The following is a 23,488-nucleotide window of genomic DNA, read 5'->3' on the forward strand; positions in this document are numbered from 1 at the left end:
ATGAAACAAAAATTCTCATATGATAAAGGTCTACTATCCCAAATATACACATCAAACATAATTAGATAAATAAAAATATTCTCACCTAATAAAGGTCTAATATCAGAAATATACATATTGTATACTAGACGTCAGATAAATAAAACAAAAATTTTCATCTGATAAAGTTCTAATATCCAAAATATACATAGTGAACACAAGAAATCAGATAAATAAAACAAAACTTCTCATCTGATAAAGGACTAAGCCAAAATATAAATACTGAACACTAGAAATCAGATAAATAAAACAGAAATCCTCATCTGATAAATGTAACATAATTAGATAAATTAAACAAAAATCCTAATCTGATAAACTTCTAATGTTGAAAATTACATATTGAACTCAAGAAATTAAATAAAACAATTAATCTGATAAAGATCTAGTATCATATATATATATATATATATATATTAAACACAAGAAATCATATACACAACACAAAAATTCTCATCTGATAAAGGTTTAATAACCAAAATATGCATATTGAATGCAAGAAATTAAATAAAACAAAAATTCTCATCTAATAAATGTCTACATGCAAAAATATACATATGGAAAATGAGAAATCAGATTTCAAATCTTGAGCTGTTTCCCTCAAATATTTAATTGCTTTTTTTTGGCTTTCAAGGGATTTACTGATTGCTTCACATTTTTTGTTTGATTTTTTCCTCTAACTCTTTAAGGGAATTTTTCATTTCCTCTTTAAAGATTTCTACCATCTTCTTAAGGTCATTTTTAAGGTCGATTTCTTCTGTTTTCTCTGTGTTGAGATGTTCAGGTCTTGCTGGTGTAGGTTCTGATGGAACCATGGTGTGTTTTTTGTTGTTGACTGTACTTTTGCATTGGCCTCTATCCATCTCTTTCTCCACTTGGTGCAAGCGGTGTCTGTTTCTGAGGGAGGCTCTCTCAGTCGGATCAATACTCTTGGTGCAGTGGGAGCTCTTGGTCTATTGGGTTCTGATGGACTGTTTGTCTCAGGGAGAAGCTCTTAGTCCAATTGGCCCTTGTGGGCTCTGTCTCAGGGAGTAGTTGTAATCTTGGCACACAGGTGGGTTGGGAGGTGTGGGACTTGTGAGTTACAAGGTCTGGTGGGGGATGGTGGTAGTCTGAACTGCCTGCAGTAGGTCTGCCTGTCAACTGGCCCGAAACTGGGACTGCAATGGGTAGTGGTGTAGTGGTGCAGGGTTGTGCCCCTGGGCCCAAAGCCTAGGGGCTGTGGTGTTCAGGATTGAGGATAAATACTCACCTCTTAGTCCAATCGGGTCTTGGCCATCTCTGTCTCAGGGAACAGTTGCAGTCTCGAAGGATGGGTGGGATGGGGGGAGGTGGGGCTTTGTTACAGGGTCTCATGGGGGATGGTGGTAGTCTGATCTGTCTGCAGGAGGTCTGCTGCCCGACTGAAATGGAGACAAAGAAGACACAAATTGAGGAAATGCTGGAAGTGTAAATCTGAATAAATGAACAGGAACTACAGATGCAAGCATAACCAACAGAGTGCAAGAGATGGAAGAGCAGATCTCTGGTGTTGAAGATACGGTAGAGGAAATAGATTCATCAGTCAAAGAAAACCCTAAAGCCAACAAAGTCATGACCCAAAATGTCAAGAAATTTGGGACACCATAAAAAGACCAAACCTAAGAATAATAGGGATAGAAGAACAAAAAGAATACCAACTCAAAGGCATAGAAAATATATTCAACAAAATCATAGAAGAAAACTTTCACAACCTAAAGAAGGAAATGCCTATAAAGATACCTTTATCAGATGAGAATTCTTCTTTTGTCTGATTTCTTGTGTTCAATAGGTATATTTTTATATTAGACCATTATCAGAACAGAAGTTTTGTTTTGTTTAATTTCTTGTGTTCAATAAATACATTTTTCATGTTAAACCTTTATCACATGAGAATTTTGTTTTGATTTTCTGATTTCTTGTGTTTTTTTGTATATTTTGAATATTAGACCTTTATCAGGTCAGAATTCTTGATTTATTTATCTGATACCATGTGTTCAGCATGCATATTTTGGATATTAGTTCTTTCTATGGTGAGAATTTTTGTTTTATTTAATCTCTTGTGTTTAATACATATATTTTGGATATTAGACTTTTATCAGATGAGAATTTTTGTTTTATTTATCTGATTTCTTGTGTTCAATATATATACTTGTCATTAGATCTTGATCAGATGAGAAATTTTGTTTTATTTATCTGGTATCCTGTTTTCAATATCTATGTTTTGGATATTAGACTTTTTTTATTTTTATTTTTTTTTCGAAACAGGGTTTCCCTGTGTAGCTTTGCGCCTTTCCTGGAACTCACTTTGTAGACCAGGCTGGCCTCGAACTCACAGAGATCCGCCTGGCTCTGCCTCCCGAGTGCTGGGATTAAAGGCGTGCGGCACCACTGCACGGCTTGGATATTAAACTTTTATCCAATGAGAATTTTTGTTTTCATTTATCTAAATATGTTCAATATGTATATTTGAATATTAGACCTACCTCTAATAATTGTTGTTTTTTTCTCATTTATTTTGTTCAATATGTGTATTTTGGATATTAAAATTTTATCACATGAAAATTTTTCTTTTATTTATCTGATTTCCTTTGTTCAAACTGTATATTTGGATATTAGACCTCTATTAAATGAGAATTTTTTTTAATATATTTGATTTCTTGTGTTCAGTATGCATATTTTGGATATTAGTTTTTTCTCAGGTGAGAACTACTGTTTTATTTAATTTATTGTGTTCAGTAAATATATTGTGGATATTAGACTTTTATCAGATAAGAATTTTTGTTTATTTATCTAATTATGTTCAATATGTATATATTGGATATGAGACATCTCTCAAATGAGATTTTTTGTTTTATATATTTGATTCTTGTGTTCAGTATGCATAATTTTGGATATTACACCTTTATCAGACAAGAATTTTCACTTAAATTATCTGATTTCTTGTGTTCCGTATGTATATTTTTGATATTATACCTTAATAAGATGAGAATTTTTCTTTTATTTATCCAATTATGTTCAATATGTCTGTTTTGGATATTAGACCTTTATCAGATCAGAATTTTTGTTTTATTTGTCTGTTTTCTTGTGTTCAATATGTATATTTTGGATATTAGACTTACTGCTGATAATTTTTGTTTTTTTCTTTTTTTTTTTTTTAATTTTTATTTTGCAATACAATTCAGTTCTACATATCAGCCACAGATTCTCTTGTTCTCCCCCCTCCCGCCCCCCTCACCTTCCCCCCAGCCCGCCCCCCATTCCAATCTCCTCCAGGGCAAAGCCTTCCCCACAGACTGAGATCAACCTGGTGGACTCAGTCCAGGTAGGTCCAGTCCCCTCCTCCCATGCCGAGCCAAGGGACCCTGCATAGGCCCCAGGTTTCAAACAGCCAACTCATGCAATGAGCACAGGACCCGGTCCCACTGCCTGGATGCCTCCCAAACAGATCAGGCCAATCAACTGTCTCACCCACTCAGAGGGCCTGATCCAGTTGGTGACCCCTCAGCCATTGGTTCATATTTCATGTGTTTCCGTTTGTTTGGCTATTTGTCTCTGTTTTTTTCTTATTTATTGTGTTCAATTTATATTTTGGATATTATACATTTATCAGATGAGAATTTTTTTATTTATCTGAATTCTTGTGTTCAATATGTATATTTTTGGATATTAGACCTTTATCTGAAGATTTTTTGTTTTATTTATCTAATTATGTTCAGTATGTATATTTTGGATGTTAGACCTTTATCACTTGGGAATTTTTGTTTTATTTAATTTCTTGTGTTCAGTATGTATATTGTGGATATTAGACCTTTATCAAGTAAGAATTTTGATTTTATTTAATTTCTAGTGTTCATCATGGATATTTTGGATATTTGACCTATATCAGATCAGAATTTTTGTTTTATTTATCTGATTTCTTGTGTACAGTATGTATATTTTTTAATTAGATCCTTATCAGATGAAAATATTTGTTTCATTTATCTATTGTCTTCTGTTCAATATGTATATTTTGTATAATAGACTTTTATAAGATGAGAATTTTCATTTTATTTATGTGATTCCTTGTGTTAAATATGTTTATTTTGGATATCAGTCCTCTATCATGTGAGAATATTTGTTTTGTTTAATTTCTTGTGTTCAATAAGTATACTTTTGATATTAGTCTTTTATCAAATGAGAATTTTCTTTTATTTACCTGATTTCTAGTTTTCAATTTTGTATATTTTGGATAATGACAATTATCAGGTGATAATTTTTGTTTTATTTAATTTCTTGTGTTCCGTGTGTATATTTTGGTTATTAGACTTCTTTCAAATGAAAATTTTTGTTTTAATTTTCTAATTATATTCTATAGGTATATTTTGCATATTAGACTTTCATAAAGTGAGATTATTTTGTTTTATATATTTGATATCCTTATTCAGTATATAAATTTGGTTATTAGTTTTCTTCAGGTGAGAATTTTTGTTTTATTTAATTTCTATGTTCAGTATGTATATTTTTGATATTAGACCTTTATCAGAGGATAATTTTCATTTTATTTATCTGATTTCTTGTGTTGAATGTATGTATTTTGGATATTAGACCTCTATCAAATGAGAATTTTCCTTTTATTTATCTGATTTCTTGTGTTCACTATGTATATTTTTGATATTAGACCTTTATGAGATGAGAATTTTTGTTTTATTTATCTAATTATGTTCAATATGTATATTTTGGATATAAGACCAATTTCAGAGGAGAATTTTTGTTTTATTTGTATGATTTCTTTTATTCAATACATATATTTGGGATATTAGGCCTTTATCAGATGAGAATTTTTGTTTTATTTAATTTCTTGTGCTTAGTATGTATATTTTGGACATTATACCATTAACAGATGAGAATTTTTATTTTATTTATCTTATTATGTTCAATATGTATATTTTGGTTATTAGACCTTTTTCAGATGAGAATTTTTTGTTTTATTTAATTTCTTGTGTTCAGTATGTATATTTTGAATATTAGACATTTATCAGATGAGAATTTTTGTTGTATTTATCTAATTTCTTCTGTGCAATATGCATTTTTTGATATTAGACCTTTATCAATTTAGAATTTTCATTTGTTTCGTTGGAATTTTTTGTGTTCAATATGTATATTTTGGATATTAGACCCTTAACAGATGAGGTTTTTGTTTTATTCATGTGATTTCTTGTGTTCACTATGTACATTTTTTATATTAGACCTTTATCAGATCAGAATTTTTGTTTTATTTCATTTCTTGTGTTAAGTATGTATATTTTGGACATTAAATGTTTAAAAGATGATAATTTTTGTTTTATTTATCTTATTAAGTTCAATATGTATATTTTGGATATTAGACCTTTATCAGATGAGAATTTTTGTTTTATATATTTGATTTCTTGTGTCCAGCATGCATATTTTTGGTATTAATACTTTATCAGGTGAGAATTTTTGTTTTATTTATATGGTATACTGCATTCTATATGTATACATTGGATATTAGACATTTGTCTAATTTTTGTTATATTGTCTGATATCTTGTATTCAACATGTATATTTTGGATATTAGACCTGTATCTGATGAAAGTTTTTGTTTTATTGATCGCGTTTCTTCAGTTCAATATGTATATTTTGGATATTAGACCTTTATCAGGTGACAATTATTGTTTCATTTCTTGCATTCAATATGTATATTTTGGATGTAGACCTTTATCAGATGTGATTTTTTTGGTGTTATTTATCTAATTAAATTCAATATGTATATTTTCAATATAAGACATTTATCAGATGAGAATTTTTTTTTATTTAGCTAGCTATGTTCGATATGTATATTTTGGATATTGCACCTTTATCAGGTGAGAATTTTTAATTGATTAATGATATCTTGTGTTCAATATGTATATTTTTTATATTCGACATTTCTATGATGAAAATTGTTATTTTATTTATCTGATTTCTTCTGTTCAACAGGTTTAATTTAGATATTAGACCTTCATCAGATGAGAATATTTGTTTTATTATTTGATTTCTAGTGTTTAATATAATATTTTTGATATTGGACTTTTATCAGATGACAATATTTTTATTTAATTTCTAGTGTTCAGTAAATAATATGGATATTAGACATTTATCAGATGAGAAATTTTGTTTATTTATTTGATTTCTTTATTTGAATATATGTACTTTAGATATAAGTTCTTTATCAGGTGAGAATTATTGTGTCATTTAATTTCTTGAGGTCAATATGTATACTTTGGATATTAGATTTTCATGAGTTGCTAATTTTTTTAATTTAATTTAATTTAATTTTACAGTACAATTCAGTTCTACATATCAGCTATGGATTCCTTTGTTCTCCTTCCTCCCACCTGCCTCCCCTTCCCCCCAGCCTACCCACTATTTCTACCTCCTCCAGGACAAGCCTTCCCCGAGGCAGTCCAGGCAGGTCCAGTCCCCTCCTCCCAGCCCGAGCCAAGCAACCCTGTATAAGCCCCAGGTTTCAAACAGCCAACTCATGCAATGAGCACAGGACCCGGTCCCACTGCCTGGATGCCTCCCAAACACATCAAGCCAATCGACTATCTCACCCATTCAGAGGGCCTGATCCACTTGAGGGCCCCTCAGTCATTGGTTCATAGTTCATGTGTTTCCATTTGTTTGGCTATTTGTCCCTGTGCTTTATCTAACATTGATCTCAACAATTCTTGCTCATATAAACCCTCTGCTTTCTCACTAATTGGACTCCCAGAGCTCCTCCCGGGGCCAAGCCATGGATCTCTGCATCCAGTTCCCTCAGTCTTTGGATGGGGTTTCTAGCATGACAATTAGGGTGTTTGGCCATCCCATCACGAGTAGGTCAGTTTGGGCTGTCTCTCGACCATTGCCAGCAGTCTATTTTGGGGGTATCTTTGTGGATTTCTGTGGGCCTCTCTAGCACTTTGCTTCTTCCTATTCTCATGTGGTCTTCATTTACCATGGTCTCTTATTCCTTGTTCTCCCTCTCTGTTGTTGATCCAGCTGGGATCTCCCACTCCCCCAAACTTTCTTTCCCTCAACCCTCACCCTTCATTACCCCCACTCATGTCCAGATTGTTCATGTAGATCTTATCCATTTCTCTGTCATTGGGTGATCCCTGTGTCTTTCTTGGGGTCCTGTTTTCCAGGTAGCCTCCCTGGTGATGTGAGCAGCAGTCCAGTCATCGTTGTTCCACATCTGGTATCCTCCTATGAGTGAGTACATACCATGTTTGTCTTTCTGAGTCTGGGTTACCTCACTCAGGATGATTTTTTTCTAGATCCATCCATTTTCCTGCAAACCTCATGATGTCATTGTTTTTCTCTGCTGAGTAGTATTCCATTGTGTATATGTACCACATTTTATTTATCCATTCTTCAGTTGAAGGGCATCTAGGTTGTTTCCAGGTTCTGGCTATTGCAAATAGTGCTGATATGAACATAGCTGAGCAAGTGCTCTATGCCCAAGAGTGGTATAGCTGGATCTTGGGGGAGATTGATTCCCAATTTTCTAAGAAAGTACCATATTGATTTCCAAAGTGGTTGTAAAAGTTTGCATTCTCACTAGCAGTGGAAGAGAGTTCCCCTAGCTCCACATCCTCTCCTGCATAAGGTGTCTTCCTTGTTTTTGATCTTAGCCATCCTGACAGGTGTAAGGTGGTATCTCAGAGTCATTGGGAAGGCCTCCCTTCTCCAAGACCCCCGGCAGACCCTTCAATGTCCTCGAGTTGTTAATTTTTATTAGATGAGAATTTCAATATCATTTAACTGATTTCTAGTATTCAATATGTATATTTTGAATTTTAGACTGCTATCAGGTGAGAATTTTTATTTTTTTTGTCTGATTTTTTGTGTTCATTATACATATTTTTGATATTAAACCTCTATCAGGTGAGAATTTTTGTTTTGTTTATATGATTTCTTGTATTCAATATGTATATTTTGGATATGAGACCTTTATCATGCAGGAATTTTTGTTTTAGTCATGTGATTTCTTGTGTTCAATTGGTATATTTTTTATATTAGTCCTTTATCAGAACAGAATTTTTGTTTTAGTTTTTTTCTTATATTCAATAAGTATATTTTTTCATATTAGACCTTTATCTCATGAGGATTTTGTTTCCTTTTTCTGATTTCTTTTTCTCAGTATGTGTATTTTGGATACTAGACTTTTATCAGATGAGAATTTTCCTTTTATTTATCTGATATCTTATATTCAATATGTATATTTTGAATATTACACCTTTATGAGATGAGAATTTTTGTTTTATTTACTCTTGTGTTCAGTATGTATGTTTTGGATATTAGACTTTCATGAGATAATAATTTTCATTTTAATTAATTTAATGTGTTCAGTATGTTTTTTATAAAAGACCTTTACTAGATGAGAATTTTTGTTTTATTTATCTGATTTCTTATGTTCAATATATATATTTTGGATATTAGACTTTTATCAGATGAGAAATTTTGTTTTAAATATACATATTGAACACAATAAATCATATAAATATAACAAAAATTCTCATCTGATAGAGGTTTAATATCAAAAATATGCATAATTAACACAAAAAATCAGACAAATAAAATGAAAATTCTCATCTGAAAAATTTCTAATATCAAAAATATACATACTGAACACAAGAAATTAATTAAAACAAAAATGATCATCTAATAATTTTTTGTGTTTTCTATATGTATATTTTGGATATTAGACATTTGTTAGGTGAGAATTTTTGTTTTATTTACTTTCCTGTGTTTACTATGTATATTTTCAATATTAGACTTTTATCAGATGAGAATTTTTGTTTTATTTATCTAATAATATCAATATGTATATTTTGGATATAAGACCTTTATCAGGTGAGAACTTTTGTTTTATTGATCTGATTTTGTCTGTTCAACATCGATATTTTGGATATTAAAACTTTAACAGATGAGAATTGTCACTTTATTTACCTGATTTCTTGTTTTCAATTGATATATTTTTTATATAAGAACTTTATCAGAACAGAATTTTTGTTTTATTTTATTTCTTGTGTTCAATAAGTATATTTTTCATATTAGACCTTGATCACTCAATAATTTTGTTTTGTTTTTCTGATTTCTTGTGTTCTATATGTATATTTTGTATGTTAAACCTTTATGAGGTGAAAAGTTTTGTTTTATTGATCTGATTTCTTGTTTCAATATGTATATTTGCATAATAGACCTTTAGCAGATGAGACTTTTTGTTTGTTTATATGATTTCTTGCATTCCATAGGTATATTTGTGATATTTGACCTTTATCAGATCAGAATTTTTGTTTTATTTATCTAATTATGTTCCACATGCATTTTTTTAATATTAGACCTTTGTCAGATGAGAATTTTTCTTTTATTTATTTTCTTGTGTACAGTATGTGTATTTTATTTATTAGACCTTTATCAGGTGAGAATTTTTGTTTTATTTATGTGATTTCTAGCGTTTTTTACATATATTTTGGATATTAGACTTTTGTCATGTGAGAGTTTTTTTTGTTTTAATTTCTTGTGTTCAGTATGTATATTTTGGAATATTAGACCATTAACAGTTGAGAAAATTTATTTTTCTAAATATTTTCAATATGTATATTTTGGATATTAGACCTTATGAGATGAGAATTTTTGTTTTCTTTTATGATTTCTTGTGTTCAATATGTATATTTTTGATATTAGAGCTTAATAATATCTGATTTTCTGTTTTATTTAATTTCTTGTGTTAAGTATGTATATTTTAGAAATCACCACATCATCAGGTGAGAACTTTTGTTTTATTTAACTTCTTGTGTTCATTATGTATTATTTTTGATATTAGAACTTTATCAGATGAGACTTTTTGTTTTGTATATTTGATTTCTTACATTCATTTTGCATATTTTGGATATTAGTTATTTATTAAGTGAGAATTTTTGTTTTATTTAATTTCTTTTGTTGAATGTGAATATTTTTGATATTAGACCCTAATCAGGTGAGAATTTTTGTTTTATTTATCTAGTGTCCTGTGTTTAAAATGTATATTTTAAATATTAGACATTTATCAAATGAGAATTTTTTATTTGTCTAATTACTTGTGTTCAATATGCATATTGTGCATATTAGACCTTTATTAGAGGAGAAATTTTGTTTAATTCATTTAATATTTTATGGTCAATATATATATATATAATATTAGACCTTTATCAGGGAAGAATTTTAGTTCTTTGTCAGTTGAGAATTTTTATTTAATTAATTTATTGTGTTCAGGATGCATATTTTGGATATTAGATTTTAATCAGATGAGAATTTTTGTTTTATTTATTTAAATATGTTCAATACGTATATTTTTGATATTAGAAATTTATTAGGTGATAATTTTTGTTATAGTAGTCTGATACCTTATGCTCATCATATATATTTAGATATTAGACATTTATCTGATGAGACTTTTTGTTTTATTTTTCTGATTTCTTGGGATAAAATGTATATTTGGATGTTAGACCTTTATCAGAATAAAATTTTTGATTTATTTTTTTTATTTCTTATGTTCATTATGTATATTTTGGATAGTCGAAATCTATCAGATGAGAGATTTTGTTATATTTATTTGGTTTCTTAGGTTCAATATGTAAATTTTGGATATAGACCTTTTTTAGATGAAAATGTTTCTTTTATTTATTTTGTTCAATATGTGTAGATATAACCAACTGTATTTTTAAATAAGAAACACAGAACCAATGCAAAGAAAGCCAAGAGGTCAGAGCTAAGAGCTAAAACCTTACCCTTCCTCCTGCAGAGGTCCTACCTCTCTGAAACAGAGCTACTTCCTGTGCTAAACCCTTTATATAGACTTTCTGTTCTGCCTTCTCATTGGTTGTAGACCCAACCACATGACCGCCTTGTCACTGCCTGTCTGTATAGACCTCCAGGTCTTCTATGGTTGGTATTGAGATTAAAGGCATGTGTATCTAATGCTGGCTATATTCCTGAACACACAGAGACTTACCTAGTTCTGCCTACCAAGTGCTGGGATTAAAGGCGTGCACCACCACCACCTGGCTTTCCTGTGGCTTGCTAATAGCTCTGACCACTGGGCAACTTTATTTATTAACATACAAATAATATTTTAGTACAAAATAAAATATCACCATATTTCCTCTTTTCTATTTTAATAAAAAGAAAAAAGGAAAAAGCTTATAACTAACATAAGAAAAACTATATACAAAAGTACAATAACTATATACAATACATACAAGTAATAAATACCTAGACAATGTCTAGTCCATTTGTATTTGACAAATTCAGAGAAAATAATTCCATTATCTATCCTATTGTGTCTAATTCACTTTCTATCCTAATTAACCCTTAACTGTAACTAACTAATCTTCAACTCCCTCAGAGACCCAAGAAGGAAATAATATTAGCTAACAAAAATAAAAACAGGAAGTACATGCAAGCAACTTCCAAAAAATTGTGAGTTGACAGTCACCTGAGGTTTCCCCGCAGTGTTGGAGCATCATCTTCAGCCTATAGGCTTAGCATATCTGACAGAATCATTTGTGAAGTAGGATGTACACAAGGTCAACAGTTCAACATCACATTGGGTGAGAGCAGTCTATATACCAGAAACACCTGAATTCCACTAGTGTCATGTCATGATTCAGGATTTTAAATTCTGGAAATTGTTGATGTTTTTTGAATTCAGGTATCCATTCTTCTTGGCTATGTGTGTATTTGGCTTCATCTCAGCATCCCATTCTCCACATCCCTCTACTAAATGCCATTCTACTACTAAGAGGCGTGAGCTTACTCTTCAAGAATAACTGTTTCAGCTGCTATTCCATTGCACATCAGAAGCCATCGGCCCATTGCCTGTTAAGCTGCCTTTGAAGAAAAGGGCACTGTACCTTTTCTGGATTGTGAAGGCCACTACAGGGATGGTGCCATATTATCCTGTCCTCAGAAGATGCCTTTTGATAAAGTCATAACCACACTTGATTTGGCAAAATCAGTACTCCTTTGTTTCGTGTCCTGTCTGTCCTGTTTGTCAGCAATTGATTCGGGGATACTTTGTCGTTCAGTGGCTAACTTTTGCCACAATGAAAGTTATCCTTAATTGTAGTTTTTTTCAATGCCCATATTTTCTCTGAAGTAGATTGGTATTGCCAGGAGCCTACATGTCTCATAGTCATACCAAAAAAGAAAAATTTTCTAAGTTATTAAAATATTTTAAATGCCATATTCTTTAGATCTCTGAAGTATTTGAAGATGACCTGTCTATCTAAAATATATCTGCTCAATCTTGAAAACATACCAAATTTGACTACAAGTTCTATTATAATGTCTAACTACTAACTTTCATGTCTTTATATCCTAATAGTTGATAATAACATTCAAGGATCAGAAAATTGTATTACATTGTTAAATGAACGTTATAAATACAGTAAAAAATATACAAATATGTATATTTTTAATATTAGACTTTTATAAGTTGAATTTTATTTATTTAATTTCTTGTGTTCAATAACTATATGTTTGACATTTGACATTTATCACATGAGAATTTTGTCTTTTATGATTTCTTGTGTTCAATATGTATATTTTTGATATTACACCTTTATCAGATGAGAATTTTTGCTTTATTTACTTATGTTTAATATGTATAATTTTAGTATTAAACATTTATTAGATTAGAATTCTTTTCTTTAGTTTTTTGTGCTCAATAATAATATTGTTGATATTAGACCTTTATCAGATGAGAATTTTTGTTTTATTTATCTAATTTCTTATGTTCAATGTGTATATTTTTGATATTTGACCTCTACAAGATAAGAATTTTTGTTTTATTGAACTTCTTGTGTTCAATATGTTTATTTTGGATATTAGAATTTTCTCAGTAAAAAATTTTTGTTTTATTTATTTTCTCGTGTAATATAAATACATTTGTAATATTTGACCTTTACCAGATGAGAATTTTCATTTTATTTATCTGATTTTTGATGTTCAGTATGTTTTTTTTGTTATTAGACTGTTAATATTTGAGAATTTTTGTTTCATTTTCTTGTCATCAATGTATATATTTTGGATATTAGAACTTTACCTACAGAGATTTTTTTAATTTAATTTTTATGTTTGATAAGTATATTTTTGATATTTGACTTTATTCACATGAGAATTTTTTCCTGTTTATGATTTCCTGTGTTCAATATGTACATTTTGGATATTAGACCTTTTTCAGATGAGAATTTTTGTTTTGTTCATCTGAATTTTTGTGTTCAATGTATATTTTTATATTTGACCTATATCAGATGAGAATTTTTATTTAATTTCTGTGTTCAACAAGAATATTTTAGTTATTAGACATTTATCAGATGAGAATTTTTGTTTTATTGGAATTTTTGTGTTTAATATGTATATTTTGGATAATAGATTTTATTAGATAAAAATTTCTATTTTATTTAATCTCCTATGTTCAATATATGTTATAGTTATTAGACTTTTATCAGAGGAGAATTTTTTTCATTTACCTAATTATGTTCTATACGTATATATATTTTTATTTTATAATTTATTTTAATTTTGCATATCAGCCATGGATTTCCCTGTCCTCCCCTTCCCTCCCCCACCTTCCCTCCAGCCCATCCCCCATTCCCATCTCCTCAAGGGCAAAGCCTCCCCTGAGGACTAAGATCAACCTGGTAGACTCAATCCAGGCAGGTCTAGTCCCCTCCTCCCAGCCCAAGCCAAGCGACCCTGCATAGGCCCCAGGTTTCAAACAGCCAACTCATGCAATGAGCACAGGACCCGGTCCCACTGCCTGGATGCCTCCCAAACAGATCAAGCCAATCAACTATCTCACCCATTCAGAGGGCCTGATCCAGTTGGGGACCACTCAGCCATTGGTTCATAGTTCATGTGTTTCCGTTAGTTTGGCTATTCATCCCTGTGCTTTTTTCAATTTTGGTCTCAATAATTCTTGCTCATACAATCCCTCCTCTTTCTCGCCAATTGGACTCCTGGAGCTCCACCTGCGGCCTGGCTGTAGATCTTTACATCCACTTCCCTCAGTCATTGGATGAGATTTCTAGCACAACAGTTAGGGTGTTTGGCCATTCTATACCAGAGTAGGTCAGTTCAGGCTTTCTCTTGACCATTGCCAGTAATCTATTGTGGAGGTATCTTTGTGGATTTCTGGGGACCTCTCTAGTATTTTGCTTCTTCCTATTCTCATGTGGTCTTCATTTATCTGGGTCCTTTATTCCTTGTTCTCCCTCTCTGTTCTTGATCCAGCTGGGATCTCCTGCTCCCCTAAGCTCTCTTTCCTTCAACCCTTGCCTTCAATAACCCCACTCATGTCCAGGTTGTTCATATAGATCTCATCCATTTCTCTGTCATTGGGCAATCTCTGTGTCTTTCTTAGGGTCCTGTTTTCTAGGTAGCCTCCCTGGAGTTGGGAGTAGCAGTCTAGTCTTCCTTTGTTTTACATCTAGTATCCTCCTATGGGTGAGTACATACCATGTTTGTGTTTCTGAGTCTGGGTTACTTCACTCAGGATGATTTTCTCTAGATCCATCCATTTGCCTGCAAACCTCACGACGTCATTGTTTTCTTCTGCTGAGTAGTACTCCATTGTGTATATATACCACATTTTATTTATCCATTCTTCTGTTGAAGGGTATCTAGGTTGTTTCCAGGTTCTGGCTATTACAAACAATGCTGATATGAACATAGCTGAGCAAGTGCCCTTGTGGTATGATTGAGCATTCCTTGGCTTTCTGTGGAAACAAAAGCAGAACCTCTTTTCCAAAGTAACATATCCTTATATCCAAATTTTGAAGTCAAGGTACCTTTAAAATTTACATTTTGGAATAACTGAACAGCTTTTACAATTAAATGCTTTTCTTCAGTTACAAATATCAGACAACATAATCTAGATTCTCTGTGTGATAGCCATCTTTACGTGGCTTATTACCTTTATTGTTTCTTTAAAGACTTTACTTTAAAAACTATTTGTTTATATAACTGTATATATTCCTTTTTATCTCTTTTTGAAGCCTACGGCACTGTGGCTGTTGGCTCTGCCCACTTTAGCTTCCCAACATGGCGGTTCTGCCAGCTCTGGGAGCCATCAAGTCTCAGAAATAGTGGGTCTACGCATTTATCAAAGCAGTGTGAAGCCCTGAAAGCTCTCTCTCTCTCTTTTTTTTAAATACTAGTAAAGACTAAATCTACCACACAGCGTAATGTGCCGCTGGCACACGTCTCATTCCCGCCATACTGCAGGTCAAGTGCACATGCCAGGAACCTGCCAGTAGCTCAAACCCATGTTTTGCAGCTTCTCGCTGCCCATATGAGACATGAAGCAGGAACCTGGTTTTGGCTCTGTTTAGAATTGGTTATTAAATATTGTTAGGTTTAAGGTGGAAACTCCAGCTGTTGGGCACCATTTGTAGCTGGAGAATTTTTCTCCATCTCCCACCACCAAGTCCCGCCAGTCCCGGAGCCCACTTATAAAATAAACACACAGACTCTTACATTATTTAAACTGCTTGGCCATTAGCTCATTCTTATCGTTGTCTAGCTCTCACTCTTATATTCAGCCCATTTCTATTAATCTTTGTTTTGCCACGTGGCTCGTGGCTTACCGGTACTTTACATCTTCCTTGTCTTGGCAGTGGCTCCAGCTGGTCTCTCTTTTCTTCCTCCTTCCTCCATTCTCCTCTCTCCTTGTCCCACCTATACTTCCTGCCTGGTCACTGGCCAATCAGTGCTTTATTTATATAGAGCGATATCCACAGCATAAAGGAAATATAACAAACTGATAGTAATTATTTTATAACTTGAGATAATTCTGACTTTTAAGTGTCTTACATTCCAATTAGAAGAAATAGCCTGACAGAATAGTCTATATAAGTGAAAGAGAGATGTTTTTGGAGGTTATTGCTCTTTTGATGGTCCTCCATCCAGCTCCTAAGTTAATCATACATCTAGGCTTATTCTTACTTATGAGTACTCAGCCATTAGTTTGGCTTAATTTCCAGCCAGCTTTTCTTAAATTAACCCTTTTATCTTTTGCCTTTGGCTTTTCTTGTTCTCTAAATTCTGTAATTCTTACTCTTACTCTGTGGCTTGCTGTGTAGCTGGGTGGCTGGCTCCTGGAGCCCTCCTCCTCCTCCTCCTCCTCTGACTCCTTGATTTTAGAGCTTTCTACCCAGTTTTCTCCTATATATACTCTGAGCCTGCAAGTCCCACCTATCCTTTCTCCTTTCTTGCTATTGGCCAGTTCTTTATTAAATCATCAGTTGTTTTACACAGGCACAGTAACATAGCTTCACAGAGTTAAACAAATTCAACATGAACAAAAGCAGTACACCTTAAAATAATATTCTATTACATAGAGTTACTTGGTACCTACAACAAATGAACTTTAGTGCCAAAGTAATAGGCAGAAAATCACATGTGGAAACAAACAGGTATAACCATACTGATAGTCCACAATTTACCCTTTAAAGTTAAATTAGTGAATGAGAAAATGAAGGTCACTACATATTGATAAAGTGAGAAATTCAACAAGAGTCCATAAACACATGTTCTTGTGACATTGATGTTCCCAATTTTATAAAGCACTCACTACAAAATACGAGATAACAGATAGAATTCATCATTATTTGGGGTGATTTTAATACATGATTATATCAGTTATCAAAACAAAAGGAAAGCAATGAACAACTGATATACAAATAAATGGACTGATTTAACATTTACAGAACTTTCCATGGAACAGTAGCAGAATTCATTTTTATCAGCAGCCTGAGCAGTTACTTTTCAAGATGGTTTTATGCAAAGCAAATCTTCTCAAAAACAAGGTAATTGAAATAATTTTTATTTTTATAAGATCACAGTATAAAAAGTACAAAAAAGAACAAAAATGAACTATAGGAAAAATATAAACACATGGAGGCTAGAAAATAAAACACTGAACAATCAGTGAGATGCTAAAGAAATTGGGAGTGGATTCCAAAGTTCTTAGACACAAATGGTGGTAGGAATAGAGCATAACATTCTTAAAATGTATGAAAATAACAGAACATTGGAATCTACAAAAAATAAAGTGTTGCAAGAGGGAAGTCAAAATCTATTTGATATAAAGGTATACATTTAAAAATTAGGGACTAGTAGATGGTTCAGCAAGTAAAGGTACATGCCAACAAGTCTGAATTCAAATCCTGAAAAACATGGTAGAATAAAGGCATTGAACACTAGTAAATTATTCCCATCCACCATTTACGTGTGAGTTATAGTGTGTGCACAACTGAGTGAATGCTATGTGTGTGAGTTCATTCACAAATAACTATGTGTTGAAAACGTAAAAATGAAATATCATTAGTCACAAAGAAACAACAAGGATCAGAACTCAAGTTAATGAGTTTTGAATCTCAACCCATACAGCACAAGAGAATACTCAGCCTATACTAATAAAATCAAACCTGACAAATCATACAAAAGAACCAGTAAAACACTCAGTTCTATAAAAGGATCGCTGTATATAACACACTCCTCTAATAAGAATGACACCACTTCAAGTTAAAAGACCACACAAATGGAAGGATGAATGGAACCCCACAATTAGCTGGGTCAGGGCCCAGAAGCTTCAGAAACAAAAATCACTGATGCTGGGTCAGGGGGCAGAGCTCAAGACCTCTCAGCATGGCAGAGCTACATACTGACATGGAGAGTAAAACAGTCCCTTAGCTATGATATGGGCATCACGTTCAAAAGTGACAGTACATTCAGTCTTCCCTAGTGTTATTGACACCATGGTTACAACATTTTGGAGAGTATCAGATAGGGAATTTGGTCAACAACGATGGGAGAGGACCAAAGAAAAGAGAACAGAACATACAGTAAACACTGCTGTCTAACTCCCACTGAGGTCTCTATAAGTGTGAACCAACAGCTTGTCAAAGTGAAGAGACCACCTTGGCATGCAGAGAATGGGAGGAAGAAGGCCACATGCCACCCATCAAGGTGACAAAGAGAGTGACTCACTTGACCTTTGCAGGGGGCTCTCCTACTTGCAAGCTGCTATCCCCACTGTGATCATATATAAACCCTGGAAAGCAAATGTGCAAAAAGCAAATGGTGCTGGACTTTGAACTTACTCCCTCAAGGCTGTTCATAGCACCTCTCTCCTCATAATGACATGAAGGTGTGTGATGTGTGACTGATCCATTTCCATCATTGGATTTCAGCTTCAGGCAGAGAAGCAGGGATTGATTGTCAAATGATTCTCACAAAAGACTCACTTCCCAGAAATAATGGTGCATGGACAAAAAATAAACAATTGACTGTCATGAAAGTGGTGATGGAGTTGAATGTGGGTGGAGAGGTATGTGTGTATGAGTAAACTAATGAATTAAACATAAGTAGGTTGAAGGTTAAACTGGCTAATATTACAAAAGGAAATGGTGCTGGAGTTAACCTTGACCCAGCTGCTTGTTCTTTTCTGCTCTTTCTGTGTTGGGGGGGTGTTCTCTGACATTTTCCTCTTGGCCAAAAGTAGAGAAAAAGGAATTCCAGAAAGAATCATACTATTTCTGAAAACTTCAACAACAAAAGAAATCCAAGAACCTGTAGTAAGAAAACAGATTCCTCATCTGCCTTTCTCTGACCATGTAAATGGGGAAACATCAGCAAGTAAAGGACAAATCCCCTCTGAGTGAGGGTAGGAGACACTAGTGGTGTAGCAGTCCTATGGCAATAGACCCCTGCACAAAACCATACATGATATCCATCTCGTGTTGCAAATTGGACTTCTAAGCATCATGACTCATTTGGTGATGGAATTACTCTTTCAAAGGGGAGGCATCTCAGATACTCTTCATAACAGATATTTACATTATGATTGATAACAGTTGTGATTACAGTTATGACATAGCAAGAAAAATAATTTTATAGTGAAATGTCAAAACATGAGGAATTATACTTCAATGTTCACATGATTAGGAAGGTTAAAAATAGTAGTTCTGGAGGCTATTAAATATGACATTATGGGGTTGTGAGTAGCTAACAGTCTCTTTCACTATTGGCAATGCTGAGAATGAGAAGCATAAGACAAAGCACTACTTGCTAAGGAAGCTTGCTAAGAGGCAGAAAGGCTGGAGCCAGAGCTTCAGACTCTGCAGTACAGCAACAAGGAAAGCCAGAGATGGCCATTGCACAATGTTGTGGTCCCCTGAAATGCAGGTACTTAATATTGGAAGACTGACTCCTCGGAAAGACCATTTAATTTCTCTGAGGACTTGGTGTTCTCATTCTTTAAACTCTGCATGTGTGACATGACCTGCTCATGCCCCATCTTGACCTTTTCATAGAAAGTGTTTGGCAAGTAGTAGGTCCTGGACCTAGAGGTAATGAACTCCATGAACATAGGCCTCAAGTATCACAGGAATTCAGGGTGTGTTCTAGACTACTGGATGTCATGGGCTGCCACATCCTGTCTCCTAAGTAATGGGAACTTCTGGTATTTATTAAACTTGCTGTTGTATGGACAAGGGGCTGGCTAAAGAAATCCACCCTGAACCTGGAGCCCAGAACTTGGGAAGAAATACACAGATCAGGGCAGAAGGAAATACAGTTTGGCTCATTCAGATCAGAGCCATCTCTGCCCCTGGCCAACTGCCTTGTGAAATCAACCAATCACAGAGCAGAACAGTAGAACCTTGGGCCCCAAGTCAACCCGAGGTTGACTCCACCTCCAAAACATCCAGTGTAAACCTCCCTGTCTTGTCAGTATTTAAAAAAAGGCTGTTCTGTCCACCCTGGTAGAGGCAGCTACTCTCCTGGACTCCTCCTTCCCAAATAAATCTCTTTCTCAAAAGAATTTTGGGTGTGATGATCTTCATTCACTGGCATATAGAAGATCCTTGTTGAGATGTCCCCCAGTGGACAGAGCAAGAGGGGACTGAAAGAGCAGAGCAAGGAGGAGCTGAACAGAAGAACTTTGCTTAGTCATCCCTCAGTGGACAGAGCCATAAAGAGCTAAAAAGTAACACTTTTCTCCAGAGCCAGAGCACATTGCTACATTTCTGGAGGGTTTTTTCCCTTTTTGCTAAGTGAAGCAAAAGAAAGCCACAGCATAGGCAAGAGAAGCAGAGCTCAGCAAGGAAGCCCCCTTAAGAGGGGACTGAGCAAAGCTCAGCTGTCGCAGCTCTCCAGGAGAAGAGCAGGATTGTTGTATCTTGCAGGGAGATCATCCTCCATTAGTTCCAGGTGTGAATTTCCAAATGAAAGACCCCCAGCCTCCCTGCCTAACATAGCTTAGCTCGGCTGTTTTGAATAAAGCCTGAGAGGTACTGAGGAGTCCAGTTAACGGACATGGGATAAACAGAACATTTGTGCTTAGCCATCTGGCCCCAGAGCGAGGAACTAAAAGGTCAGAAAAAGGTCAGAAAAACACCCTGTACCCTAGACAAAAGCTAGGCGTGGGCGAGCTCGGGGAGAAACCACGAGCTGACCTGGGTTTGAACCTGGCCTCACTGACCTGGGTTTGAACCTGGCCTCATTTGAATCATCCAATCAGAACTAGCCTCATTTGCATCATCCAATCAAAACCCTGTAGCCAGGCTCCTTGCTTCTGTACCCGTGCCCGACCCTATAAAAACCCTCTGCTCCAGCCCGTGGGCGTGCCAGTCCCTTGAGCTTCTTGAGAGACTGTGTCGCCCCGGGTACCCATGTTCCGGAATAAAGCCTCTTGCTGTTTGCATCTGATTCGTGGTTTCGGTGTGTTCCTTGGGTGAGGGTCTCTCCTGAGGGAAGACTGCCTTCTGGGGGTCTTTCACAAAGAAGTCAGAAAATTGCCCCTTCCAGGGTCGGGCTGCTTCTTTGCAGTTCCAGCTTTCAGAGCTGTGCACAACAGCTCCAGGTCTCTGAGATGTCTTCAGGGAATAGCTGTTGTGAGCAGCTTGAGGTGTCCAGGATACCTCACCCTTCAGGGCTAAACTGTCTCCTAGCAATTTCAGCCATCAGAGCTGTCCTAAGCACATCAAGGTGTTGCCTGACTCCCTAGGTAGTCAGGACACCTTTCCCCAGAGTTGTTGCAAAAAATTTACTTATATTGTTGGTACCAAAACCCAGGACCAAACCCACAGAGTTGCAAACAATTTACTTACACCTATTCTGACCCTATGTCAGTAGAGGCAGGCTGTTTAGATGATGGGAGGTGGAGGTGCATGAGCTCTCTCAGGAGGCTTGCCGAAATAGAAGTCTAAGAATTTCCCTGGTGTCTACACAGGTTTGTACCCTCAGGAGTCTGTAAAGATGTTTCTCCTGTCTTCAAAAACAAATTCTCTATGATGGGACCTGTCACAATGGAGACCAAAATAACATCGTGAACAGTTTTGAGGATGGGACACAACGTCATGACAGATTTATAAACACCTCCAAGGAAATATCTATGTGTCACTAAAGTAAGTACACTGGCAGAACTATAATACTCAAAGTGGTACTCCCAATTTTCACCAAGGTATCACCTGGGAACTGTGAGATAGGGAACTACACATGCCCAACCACAGATCCCTGACTGCAGGCACCAGAGGGAGATACATGCACAAACACATAGAAAAATACACAACATAAACACATGTATGTGAGAGACAGAGAGACAGAGAAAGAGATACTTAGACAGAGAAAGAGAGACTGAGTGATAGAGGGAGAACTCTATCAATTGGATGCTGAACAAATGCATGCAGGTATGTCCTCTCAAAGGGTAACAAAGGAGCATGGATCAGTCTGAGTCCCTGTATGGACACATTTAGATGTGTGACCAGGCCTCTCCAACTGCTGCTTGGAGAATCAAACGTACAAGGCCTTTTAAAGTAAGTAACCAAAAAATTAACTCAAACTCACAGCAACTAACATCTCACACTAGCCAGCACTTGATAGAATCTCTTCAAAGTCATGCTGGGAACTCTAATACTACTGCCTCAGTCCATGAGTACTATGACTTATGCCACAGGCTCTGTTTTTGTTTCTTTTTAGAGGAAGCAGAATAGTCTTTGCCCTCATATCATTTCTGTCCACATTTGAGTTTCTGCCTTTGGGAGGAGTTCAGAGACATGATTTTGGCATACCCTGAAGGCATACCCTGAAGATGCAGCCTACCAGAAACACAGACCTTATATAAAATGAAGTAATGATGACAGAGTGGACCTGAGATTGAAACCACAGGGTTTGAAAGAATGAATACCTATTCTTCATGCTCTCTTCTGTGATAACGATCAGGCGATCTCACTGTTACTTTCTTTCAATGGTCAGCAGCTGGGAAGTAACTAAAGTTAGCCACTGCAGTTGAAGTACAGTGATGTCCTGCCTTGAAATGTGCTCATCTCATTAATCCCTCCCACTTTAATGTCGGTCTCATGTTCACACATCAATGCCTATCTACCAAAAGGAATGAAAAGCCAACAGTTTCCAGCATAAAGCATTGGCCTTACCAGTTCCCGACTTCTGAGCCAGAACAATTAATATCCTGGAATCCTTGAATTTTAAGAGGAATGACAAGCAGGGAAGTTCTGTTGGTTCCCAGAGACTCCAGCTTACTGTTCCCCATTACTGGAAGATTCAGCACAAGCCCACTTCCTCCAGGAAGATTCCCTTTTCTTGCACAGAACTCATTACATGATTCTCTTGACCATTTCTTTCTTGACGTCTTACATTGAGGCTGAAGGTCAGCTTTCTTCTGTCACACTCTGGTTTCTCTACCCTCTCCATTCTCTTTCTGAATTAGACTCTAGTATGCCATCATGTTCATCAGAAAATGGTGAAGGCACTGAATAAACTTCCCAAGGACAGTGGGTGTTGCCACAACATAGTGACATCACAGAGGATGCCAGGGCTCTCCAGGATACATTAGAATGTCTAGGGAAGAGCTGCAGATGTCATGGGAACTGAGATTGCTAAGAGCTTTCCTTACACTAGATGTCAAGTTTTCCTTTGTAGGAGCCTCTCCTGGGATACAAGAGAAGCCCTTCAGCATCCTTTTCATCCCAAGCCAGAGATCTCTCCCTGATTGATTGAACATCCTTCAGTTCTTTCCCTGTGTAGAACTGAATCTTTATCTCCTACTGAAATTTTATGTACACAAGGTAATAATATCATAGAAATTTATATATGCTAAAGTTCATCATAAGTACCTGCAACTGAGGTGACTGGCCACACTAGTGGAAACCCATGAACTGTGGACTGGTGGCTGTGGAGCCCCCATGAGACTGGACTATGTCCTCTGGATACAGAAGATGGCTGTTTGGCTCGAACTGTTTGGGAGGCACCCAGACAGGGGTTAGGGATCTATCCGTGGTCAATGGGCAGGCTTCTGGAACCCAGTGCCTGTGGTGTGACACCTTGAACAGCCTTGGTT

The 23,488-nt window shown here is 35.2% G+C and overlaps 1 protein-coding gene across 1 annotated transcript in view; it reads right to left on the reverse strand.

The window, feature by feature from the left end:
* Positions 1–1,352: 1,352 nt before the first annotated feature.
* Positions 1,353–23,488, reverse strand: part of LOC131901605 (uncharacterized) — a 270,045-nt gene continuing 247,909 nt past the window's right edge. The window contains exon 5 of the transcript XR_009376802.1: positions 1,353–1,439. The gene's annotated coding sequence lies outside the window, so the exon portion shown is untranslated. The remainder of the gene's footprint in view (positions 1,440–23,488) is intronic.

This window comes from Peromyscus eremicus, unplaced genomic scaffold, assembly GCF_949786415.1.
Source record: "Peromyscus eremicus unplaced genomic scaffold, PerEre_H2_v1 PerEre#2#unplaced_120, whole genome shotgun sequence".
Classification (NCBI taxonomy): domain Eukaryota; kingdom Metazoa; phylum Chordata; class Mammalia; order Rodentia; family Cricetidae; genus Peromyscus; species Peromyscus eremicus.